Source organism: Halyomorpha halys, unplaced genomic scaffold (genome assembly GCF_000696795.3).
Source record: "Halyomorpha halys isolate HHAL.00 unplaced genomic scaffold, Hhal_1.1 Scaffold1069.1, whole genome shotgun sequence".
Lineage (NCBI taxonomy): Eukaryota > Metazoa > Arthropoda > Insecta > Hemiptera > Pentatomidae > Halyomorpha > Halyomorpha halys.
Genome location: NW_027107452.1, coordinates 246,741 through 259,052, shown reverse-complemented (window position 1 = coordinate 259,052; position 12,312 = coordinate 246,741). Strand labels below are relative to the sequence as shown.

The window sequence follows — 12,312 nt, the reverse complement described above, 5'->3', positions numbered from 1 at the left end:
TACTTTGTTAATTAACCATTTTTTAATGAATGACATTTTGTTTGTAGATTCCTACATTATTACAAAATTCGAAAACAATATTTTATGCCTTTTTCCTAACTTCAATGACAATCATTTCTGTGTTACAGAACATGCTGTTTTTTGTGGTTTTAGAGTTATACATTAATTTATATTACTAGTGTAACTAAAGTTAATGAAATGAAAATCATTTCATTTAGAAAAAAATCTGCCTAAATATTGTTTTTACTTTTATTTGTTCAATGAAATATTGACTAAAAATAGCGAAACATCTCTAATTAGAATGATTTACATTCTAAATTTACAGATGTTCATTTTTTTAAGACATATTACTACATGAGGGAATCTAATCTCACTCTTAGCATTTCGGAGGTATGTAACTACTTATGTTTACTATTTTTTAAAAATATATCAACACTTAAATTGGCTTCCTTCACAAAAATAAAAATTCGCTGCAAGTATTATTTTATGGGACTAAGTTTAAAAATATGAAAAACGTTTTATTACGTTTTAATTTCCGACGATTTCTTTAAACCATCAGCACGAATCGGTTTCAGACCATATTTATATATTTCAATCTCCAAACGTCCGTTAAGAACCAGATGGTATTACCACATTATGGATTGATATAAAAGAAAAACCAAGCGAAGCCCATAAAGGTTCTGTTATGTTAAGATTAATTAAGAAACTGTTCAAATTATATTTCTATCAAAAAATAACAAAGAATAAGCGAACCTTCGGGAGGTGTAGATACTACCAAAAACCACTGTTTCGGGTTACCTAGGATAACCGAAAGTTTAAATTGGAGAGACTGCCATAATGTAGACAGTACTAGCGCCCCATGAGGCCAGCTTCCACAGCTTACCACTTCTAGTGCTCTCTGTGGTGAGAAGAAGTTACCCAGGCTTAAGAGAGGGCCATTTTGCTTTGAAACCAGCAGTCCATTTCTTCGTTCACTCATCAGTAAAATCTACCATGAGTGGTCCCTTGCTGCAGAGGAGAGAGAGGCATAGGAATGCAGAGGGAAGAAGGAAGCATGGGGTAATGCCACCTGGGAGTAGTTAATATCCACATCACCATCAACCACTTCATTATATTTACAATTTTCCGCAGTCCAGTCATGCAAAAGTAATTAACCCTTTAACCATAAATGTTTTATTTCAGCCACCCCTTACACCATCTGTAACTTAGATAATAAAATTTCATTTTCATTCCATCATGTTTTATTTTTCAATTCAAATAAAATTCAATCCACTTAAAATTCAACCATGCCAACCCAAAGTGAATGTGTGCCTGGCATTTAGTTGAAGGCATGCTTCATACGACCACTGCACTACCCACCTCCATTAAAACCTAATTCCGCAAAGTTTGAATTAAGGCTCCACTGTTACAGTTGAAGTCGTGGCAGCAACTGTCGTAGCCACTGATATGAGGTAACCTAAATAAGTGTATGACTTTTGCAGTCCTAACAGAACTGTTATACTTTCCGATTTGGCGTGATAGTGATAGTTAAAGCATTGACGTTTACTATCATATTAACTGCCTCTCAAATACGCTTGGACTATTAATTTAGTTCAATAAATTAAATTAATAGGGAATCATATTAATTATTAATAAGCTTATGTCTAGTTACCCATTTTGTCACAATTTCATTAATTTTTAAAACTTTTATTTTAGATCAACTTAATACTATCAACTATCATATAAACAAACTATTTTTAACCTTCCATTTCTGCATGACTTATCATGCTTGTAAGTAATTTATTTCAAACTGTATTTTGGTCTAATTTTTTATTTATTTTATTATTAAAATTAATTGTAAATAGTAATATAAAATTTTACCTATATTTTTCATAAATTTATTTTGCTTAAAATATCTGCATAGTGTTGGTTCAAAATTTTTTTTTATTTGTTTTAAAATTTACTACATAATTGATGTTCTCTGAGATATAAATTGACTTAAGTATTTTTTTTTTTTTTTTACCACATTGTTTTCTTTATGTAAAATTATAGTATTGTCAAAATGAAATTTGTGTTGGTTTTTAGCTGCATGTTGTACTAGTGCTGTTTTATTGGGATCCTTCTGCTTATTTCTTGTATCATTTCTGTGTTGATATATTCTATCTCCCAATAATTGCTTAGTTTCACCTATATAGACAGCTGGACAATTTAAACACGGAATTTTATGAATCAATCCTCATTGACCAGTATTATTATTTATTTTCGAATTGTTACATATTTATAAATTCAGTTTATCAATTCGTTATTAGTGACTATTAATAACCTATATTCGGTAATAACATAGCTGCTTATATTAATACATAACAACATAATATAGCAACATGACTGCTGTTTTTTTAATAGTTGATATTCATCTTTCATTATCACTAATAATGAGATGCCATTAATTATTTCAAACGAATAAAAATAAAAGTACAAATGAAGCTATTTTGGAAATTCCGCATTTACTAGAGTGTTTCAATGTAGATAAAATCTAGCTAATTTTAACCATTTAAAATCGACAAAAAAAAAAGTATTCAAAATAGTTAGAGCCGAAAAACGATTAAATACAATGGCATTTCCATTAAGTCGATTCTAGGGGAAAAGTTGCTATAAGGCGTGTGTCAACGTAAGGTATATAATTTCAGATCCGTACAACCTTTCGTTTTTGACCATAGCTGATCATGACATACATGTGCGAAAGTAAAAAAAATTGATATATACGCTATAAGCTTCTAGGTAACTAATGCCAGGTGTTGCAAAACAGATCCAAGATCAACTCCTTTTAATACAAAATAGAATACGATTCTTCTGTTTGCTTGTTTCTTCATTTAAATAAACACATTCATAAAACAAAAGGCTCTAACAAGCACAGGCTGTTAAGCGAATGGAATTGCTTCGTTGTGAGATTCAATTCAATCGTGATCCTCCCTGTACCAGATTGAGCACGCCCCAAATCAATTAGGGCAGGCCTTTCCAATTTTCAAACCACTCTCAGAAGACACTTTCAACCTCATATATCACTTTTTTGACTTTAACCATTCCATTAAAGTTTAACTTCACGATGGATCATTCATCAATATATATATGTGTATATTGATAAATTATGTTTTCTCAGATATAAACCCTCACACTACATTATAAAACTATAATTTAAATTTCCTTGTTTATGAATTACCTGTTAATGCCTAATTGTACTTTTATTAATGGTAATTTTTTTTTCCAATACTGATTAATGCTAGAAAAACTCATAACGAATCGAACACAATGGTATTGTGTGTAAATTAGTGCCGGTTGATAATTCATTAGAATAGGTTAAGAATTTCTAACACAATTTTTCCGCATCAAGATAATGTAGAAAAATATTTGTATATTTGATACGAATAAAATACTCAGTATTATACTAAAATATAGTACGCTAAAAAGTTCAGTGCATTTTAAAATCTGAGGAGAATTAAAATTTAAAAAACTATAAGGTTGTTGAAGAATGAGCTATTTTGAAAATAGAATGAACTATTTTTTTATTATATCTGTCACCCCAGTGAATATGTGGTTAAGTCGAATTTTGGTCAAAATGAGTTAAGTGGTCTAAGAGAATCACAGAGGCCACATCTTCATTGTGCGTAAGTGTCTAAGTCAGTCAACGTTTTAAAACAGAGTTATTGCGATGTGTTTTTTCGATGATTTATCACAAACACCTGATTTTACATAAATGTTCAAACTTTAAAAGTTGTCCCCTGAAAAGTAAGGAATTTTGACTTAACCATATTCACTGGGGTTACAGATATATATTACTTCTTTTTTATCGGTTGGCTTTGCAGACCTTGTAGATCTTTGGCCGCCTAAACCAGCGCTCTCAACGCTTTTGTTTATTTATTTTTTTTAATCCCCCTACCTAGCCATTCCTGGCGTTCGGAGTGCGGCAGCAGTGTACTTGGGTATGTCAATGCTGCCAATAATCAGCTATATATTTTATTTTAATATTCTTCTTATTTTAGAATTTAACTGGGGGATCAATTGAATTTATTGGAACATAAATTTTAAAATTTAGACTGTGATGAGCGCCTTACTGATGGGGCTTTACCTTATCCATCCGGTAGGTTCGGCTCGCCGATACCGGGTGGTCGAGCTCTTCCCAACTTAAAGGGACCACCTCCTTTTACTAGATTTCAGTAGACGAACTTCCTGAAGAAGGATGAGTTCCCTTTTTACATCAGATAGGGGAAGTCCGACTAGGGAAAGGCTAAGATCCCGTTTATTTTTCACAACAACCTGGCCTAGTATCGATCCACGGCAGTGCAATCTACATGTTCTGCTGTTTCAGAGACTCCACAGCTTTCCTCGAAACACCCCGTGTCCTGTCAGAACCTGTGAGACGCAGCAGTCTGGGAGGACCCATTTACCCTTCAATTTTGCATGTACAGTAGGGAAGAACTTCCTCAAAGTAGCGCCCTTTTGATTGCCATCTACCGTTTATTCAACTCCTCTACTAAGTCCTTCCATAAAATCTTCCCCGGTACAGATACCACCCTCTGCCTCTTCACGTCGTATTAAAGAACGAGGATGAGGTCTAATAGTATAGCTCCGGCCAACAATTCTACCGCCCTATGCGATACCGTTTAATAGGTCTTTGTTACCCTCAGCTAAACTCTGTACAGTAGCCAGTCTCTTCTTGTGTTGCTGTGTGAAGGTTAGACACCACGCAGGTGATGCTTACCTCAGGTTACCCAAGAGGCCACGCCATTGTGAATGATCACTGTACCTGAGATCCTAGAATACACTCCCTATTCTGCATAATCCATTTATTGACAGGTTCACCTCATCTCTCAAGTATTCCAGGAGAGTGGTAACGTCGAAGTTTCTTTTTATATATTTTAACGCTAATATATGTCAACTCCACACCTGGTCTCACTCCGATTAAAAAAATTAAATTTAAGAAATCAAGAATATTGTAAATAAAATATAGGTCAGCATTTGACAATTGTAATTGAGTTCGCCGAAATTGTTGGTTCTAGTTTATGTTTTGATATTGTTGATTGTTGGAGTCTTGTTTATGCAAATCTCTCTTTTTATTAGAGCATTATGTACATAATTATTATTTAAACTTAAACTTGTCAGATTTCAGGAAACGTGACACTCCTGTTGAGTCGCCTGAGACTGGTATCATGAAAATTGGGTGGTGTGTGTCATTCCTATATTTAACGTTATGACATTTTCAGGATTTTCAATATATATGTATATATATTTGAATTTGTAAATGCTTAGTTTTACTGGGATCCCATTACTAGAACATACTATCATACTAATACCATCTAAAATATATATTGCATGACATCTTCCAGAATACTATGAAGTTTCAAGATTAATTAAAATATTGGCTGGTTTTTCTTTATAATTTAGACTAACCTGACTTTTAAATTTACTTTAAAATCATCATTTAGTGTTACCTCGTCAAGTTAAAAAGAAATCAACAATACCTTTTTATACTTAAAAAAAAATCAACGATCCTTTCTTATGACCTGGTGTCCCAACCGTCGTTTTGAATGTCTATAAAAAATTCATTCGAGATGTCTCTATAATGAAACGTAAATTGTTTCCAAAATTGGTATAGTTTTTTTTTCGATCAAAGAGATATCTCAGTTTAAGCGATGATTTACTAAAATATATTTGTTTAGAAAACTAACATGGCTAAAATAATAAATCGCATTTTTAGGGATTTTTTTAACTCATAAGATAACAATATTATTGACATAATATATGCTTTGAACTACCTGTATCGAATAGATAAGGATGAAAAAGTAAAAAAAAAATAAATACTCACTATAAAATTTCGTGCCAAAATAATTAAAATGTATCACAACAAAACAGAAAACTGTGAAACACAACAAGCATTGGACAATAACGTGTTGGATACTGAAATGGGAATGCGGGCGGAACCCACGCTTTCTGTCTTATCAGCAACAGGAAGTGTGCATTCGCTTTTGCTGGTGTCGATCATTAAAATTTCTCCAAAGCGATAAGTAATATTGACTTTTTTTAGAACTAATTAGAATTTTTTTTAATTTGAATAAATATACTAAATTCTATTTACTATTTTAATGGCGTGGGGTGGGGAAGTGAAAATTCAAAATTTTAAAACCAATAGGAATTTTGTGGTAAATGCTCCTTTGTTTATTTATAAAGATATTTATTGTATTTCTTGATTAATACTATAAGTTTCAACACGTTTATCTATAACATTATGGAATATAAACTATAAAAACATTAAACAAGAATCGTATAATGTTTCGAAACAGCTCTACTGAAAAATATATAGCAAGTGATTTGTCATATGGCTAGCCCATTGACAACTAATTTTTTTTTAATTTACAACTGAATAAAAAAATGTAATAAGTATTTCATAACAAAATAAATATTTCAGAACATATGACAATTTTGGGAAGGAACCACCCAATGGTGGTACTTAAATCATTGCATTAAATTATAAGATCTTGTGGCCTTCTTCTTCTTTTCAGTCACCTCAGAGGATTATCAGAGATTGGAAGAGTGATTAAGAACTAATGGGTTTGGTATGGGTAAGCCAAATCTGCAACGAACGGGAAATTGAGGTCTTCATGAATGAGTTTATTTATTGCGGATAAATATGGACCTCCATTTATTTTAAAATTTAATAAATTTTATTAATTTTTATAAAATCAAACGCTTCCATGATCACTATTTTTTCACGCTGATAAAATCGTTGAGCAAATATTTGTTGGAGTAACAGAAGCCTTTTTCGGAAAATATTAAATGTTTTCACAGATACGTAGAAAGATCTGAGAGCATTCCTAGAAACGTATCGTGATTTCTCCAGTAAGACCAACCAAGTTTAAAACGTAGATCTCCTTACCTGTTCCAGATATTTCTTCAAATATGTTTGTTAGAGCAGAAGACGAAATATGAACGTATTCGAATATACATGAAGGAAGTCATCTTATTCTATAACCTTATAAGCTATAATTTGTCGATCAACATGATATTATACTTTTTTTTTTTTGTTGATGAAGATGATGTTAGTTTGAAAAATTAATAAATAGACTTGGAATAAGCAAATATGCAAATATTATTTAAGGCAAACTTTAGAAGATTAGAAATTTCTTTAAGGAGAAATACAGAAAAGATTCAGATAAGATATTTTAACTTAATACTTGAAGGAGGGAAAAAAAAGTTTAACTTGATTTAAAAACTGGAAGTTTGAAAAAAACCAAATAAATTCAACTAAGGAAAAGAAATTTACAACTTTCCAACATCATCCGTCATATTTACAAATGTCATGATGCAGCAGACTCAGTTATTTTACAAACATAGACTCGAATACCAAAACAAAAAAAAAAAAAAAAATATTTACAAATGTCATGATGCAGCAGACTCAGTTATTTTACAAACATAGACTCGAATACCAAAAAAAAAAAAAAAAACCATCGATGGATTAAACATTAACGGATAGCTCATATGTGATATTAAACATAACAGGTAACCTTAAAATACCAAAGGTAGTAAAAGGTAAGACGCAACACGAATTACTTTTTCTTTTTTCACAGCAATGCACTTATTAATTCACTTTTATTTCTGTTTTAGAGGCTTCGAAAAAAAACAAAAAAAGAAAACAATGGTATGGCTCTCCTGACAATAAAAAAAAAGAGAGCGATGGAGAAAATACCTAAACTTGATTTCAGTTCAGAGGCTAGGAGTAAACTGTACTATGCTATTTTATTTTAATCCACCTATTTGAATGCAGAGTTTTTGTCTATTAATCTATTTTTATAGCACGTACTAAATTATATTGGGGCCGGTTTGACAACCAAGCCAGATTTCATACTTAATACGTGGCCCTTATTTACGACTCAATTATTAAGCTAAGTCCATTGACATAACTTTTATCACACAACGGTATGTCGACGTAGTAATGTAGTTTTTTCCATAGGTTATATTATTCTAAAAGTTTTAAAATGAATATTATGAGTATTTGGAGGAATAACATGGAAATGGACTTGTGGCCCTGAAATATTTTACAGTACCGCAAGAAGAGGAAGGAAATAAAATAAATTAAACAGTAACGAGGGTATGAAAAATATAATAGAAAGGATGTGTTAACTAGTTCAGACATTTAAAAGAAATGCTAGATATAGTACAAGAGCCAGGAAGAAAAAAAGGCAGTTATCTCACCCCAATTTTTGATTACTTTAATGAAAACTATGTATAATTACTCGTCAAAATTGATGAGTCTGCCAAGTATAGGCAGGGGGAATAAAAAATGGTGACTGTTTCAGAAGTTTAGGGCCTTTACCTTCGTAGGAATAGTAGTTTTCATGATATTTGCTAAAATAAATTGATTTATAGTTGTTGGGACAATAAGTTTGATTTTTGAAAAACTTCATTTCAGAAACTATAGAACGTACAGGTATCTGTCAGCGCTCAAATTAAAGCTAGTTAAATTTACTACAAAATAGTTCATTATGTTTATCTATGTAGGAGTAGTAGTTTTTATGATATTTGACAAAATAAACTCACAAAATGTTAATTTCTAGTTGTTTATAAAATGTTGGATTTTATTTGATCTATTTATTTTACTTGATATAAAGATTGAAAAAATATATCTCTAGATCCATAAGACGCACATATGTCTGCCAACACTCAAAATAAAGGAAATTTAATTTTCTATAAAATAGTTTAGGACACTTATCTTCGTAGAGGTAATAGTTTTTATGATATTCACATATGAATATAAATTTGGCAAATGAAAATATGTCCGAACAACTATAAATCAATTTATTTTAGCAAATTTCATGTAAACTATTACGCCTACGAAGATAAACATCATAAACTACTTTATAGCCCATTAAACTAGCTTTAATTTAAGTGCTAATAGACATCTTTACGTCAAATGGTTTTTGAGATATAAATTTTTCAAAATAAATTCACTAACTACTGATCTTTCGTACGTCCCATAAAACATTTTTATGAAATGTTGCTTTTTAAAAAGCTATATCTCGAAAACTATTTAACGTAAATAACTCTATTAGGGCTCATATTTTAGTAAATTTACTCTTCTTTAAAGGACGTTCTCTTAGGTATTCTTGTGTTGCTGCTACTTTTTAAGATATAGAGCTCCGAATGAAAATTTTTTTTTTTTTATCGCTTTGAAACAGCCGCCACTTTTTATTCCCCCTTCCTATACTTGGCAGACTCATCAATTTTGACTAATTATTATACCTAGTTTTCATTAAAGTAATCAAAAATTGGGGTGAGATAACTGCCTTTTTTCTTCATACGGAATGTGTGGAAGGAGCTAATTTAGATTAAACTAATTCAATGCTTTAGCGCCCTTCATCATTTAAATTGATTTTTGTAAATATCATAAAACAAATATGAGTTAAGAATATTGAGTATCTTGCTATTAAGTTCGTTTAGTATGCAAATACCACGTATATAAATAATGGAACGATCCATTTATTGATCTTAATTTAATAAGAACCTTTTCTACCAAATTGAGCCAATGTGAACTTACCTACTTGAAAACTTTCATGGTCACAGTAATTGAAGAGCAATTCAATACATACAACCGTGGTCAATACAATTTGCACAACCGTAGCCTCGTTATTTTTATTCTTTTTTTACTGTATATTTATTTTTTATTATTACTTCATATTTTTATATTTTGTTTTATTTACTTTATATTTACAAATATTTACTTTAAGAATTATAATAAAGGCCTCGTGAAGAATCAATACCGATACCACTAATCGTTCTGTCCAGTGACGCCCCTCCAAAGCCAAATCCACTGAATCAGTTTTAACGCAATTATCCCAGGTGAGATGGAAAAAAAAGTAACCTAGCTTACGCCATTTTTTACTTTATTTTAAGAAATGTGTTTATAATCAATAATGCTGCAAGTTTCCTTAAATGTCTAATTTCTCTCTTAACTGTATTTATTTAAATAAATCGTCAGTTATTAATTATGAATTAATTACATTTTTTGCTTGATAATAAGAAAAAAAACTATGACCAATAATAATTTTATTAATTATATTTAATTTTTTTTTGTAAATTGTTTTTAATATAATTATAACAAATATATGAAAGCTATATGGATTTACTATAGATTTTTTTTCTTTTGGATATATTTCGAAACCTCATCGTTCGATATCATGTAAAGACGTATATATTCACTTATACATCTTATAATTAGGACAAATGTATACAATAAGGACTTTAATGAATTTCCGTTTCTAGTTCGATTATTCAGTTAATTTTTGTCAGTTTTCCTCATCCAATTTACTTTTGAGTAGAAAACAAAACTACACAAAAAATTTTCATGTTAAAGAATACATTAGTCATCTATTGAATAAAAGTTTTATTCATTTAAAATAATCATTTTCATCATTGATATAAATATTTTATGAACGTAAAGCCGAGAAAATTAAATGTCAGCCATTTTGTATTTTTAATAACACACTATAATTTCATTTAAGCGTTTCTATGAATTTTAAGACAGGAATAATTCCTAATTTTTATGGCTGAAATATTAAAATTTTAATTACTCGACTAGCTTAGTTTATATAAATACGAAAATCGAATTATTGTCAATTCTTAAACGTATATTTAAAACCAATGATTGTTATAAGTAATATCTGACATCAGCTAAAAGACAATTTTTTTTATATTTCTAAATTAAGGTTCTTTTTTGTTAAAAATAAATATATGCTTAATAAAAAATAATTCCAACGGCAAAGTACGATATCAGAATTTTAATAAAATATAAATTTATGTCATAACAATAAACAATGAGAAATTATAGTGACTATAAATGTTACTTTTAACAATTATTCACAACTAAAAGCTTCTTGATTTTAACAATAATGTCCATCTTTAACACTGTCGTAATCGGCGTTACTTATTAGTAATATATCAGTAAATAAGAATGCCTACTGTCATTTGTATTAAATGTTTAAATACATTAAACATGTAAACATGTAATTAAATAAATTTTGAAACCATTTAGTTATATTTAGATGTTGAAGTTTTCTGTTAGGTCTTGTACAAATTTTGGGACAATGGCTTCATGGAACCCTTCATAAATTTTAAAGTACATAAATAAATTTTTGGTTTAGGATTTGTATTTGATTAATGATAATTATGTGAATAGACAGTATTTAAGAAATAATCATTAAGTGAAACGAGTATTTACCTATCGACAGTAGTGTATAACTGCTGAGGCGACTACCTCAAAGAAACTGAGCACGCTGAATTAATGATCTAGCCCCTGTGAAACGTCAATGCTATAATTACTCCTGCATTCTTCCATTTCATCAACGCTGATAATTATCAATCCCACAAAATTTCACCTCTAACATTTTTCTAATAATGTTGCGAGCCTAATTTCAAATTAAGTTTGTTTAAATTAAGTTAACACGGACAGAGATAGTCAACGAATTTTCACCATAGAGTTTTGAACCGCAACATAAGTTGCAAATCTTGAAAAGTCAGAAAGTAGTCTGTTCACAGAAACGTATTATACGTTTCTACCTTATTGAAAAGTAATTATAAAAATAAAAACGTAGTTTAAACTGAAAGTAGAGAAAAACAGTGCGTACGTAGGTCTATTCCTGAATTCTTGAAATTATCATGTGATTTTTTTGTAACTGATGTACCAAGAAGCTTCTCTAAGTAACCTTGATATTTTGGATAGACTGGATTGGATAATTTTTTTCTGAACCTCATTTTTCATTTTTGTGTTTGATAAATTTACACGAAGTAAATAATACAGCTCATTAGCTGTAGAATATTTTACCACGCTCCGAAAATGAGGCAACTTATTTTGAGTCACGTTCAAAATTTACATATCCTTCTTAGTTCTACAGGAATATATATATGAAATTAATTAATCCTAATTCAGCTGTTACTGCGATAACAGAGGGCCATATCAGCTAACAGAGTGTACATATTAGAAAGAGAGGAGTAGGAACTACCAATAAAGCACGCCTCAGTGGAGCGGTCCCTCCCAGTTCTAGTGCCTCCCCCCCTCCGGTCAGGGGCTCCTTATCATGTTATCGTATTATAATATTGTTATCCACCTTTAGCAGATCCAACCCCCTCCATATAATAATGAGGCAAAAAAAGGGTCAAGCTGGTTGTATTTATATATTTAGATTTAGGTTTTAGATATGTCTTTTGAAGTTGAATCCATGAGTGATCTTTCACTTCCCTTTTTCTAGGTGTGTGTGCGTGCGTACGTGGTGAGTGAGTGAGTGAGTG

At 30.5% G+C, this 12,312-nt stretch overlaps 1 protein-coding gene across 7 annotated transcripts in view; it reads right to left on the bottom strand.

Moving 5' to 3' along the window:
- LOC106688176 (synaptotagmin 1) overlaps positions 1 to 12,312 on the bottom strand; it is a 49,534-nt gene that overhangs the window by 27,009 nt on the left and 10,213 nt on the right. The window contains exon 1 of one of the 7 annotated variants that reach the window (XM_067045734.1): positions 11,246 to 11,302. The exons of 5 other annotated variants lie outside the window; for them this stretch is intronic. The gene's annotated coding sequence lies outside the window, so the exon portion shown is untranslated. Of the gene's footprint in view, positions 1 to 5,839; positions 5,933 to 11,245; positions 11,303 to 12,312 lie in introns of those variants that run through there. One more of the 7 variants, XM_067045733.1, reaches the window with a different exon arrangement.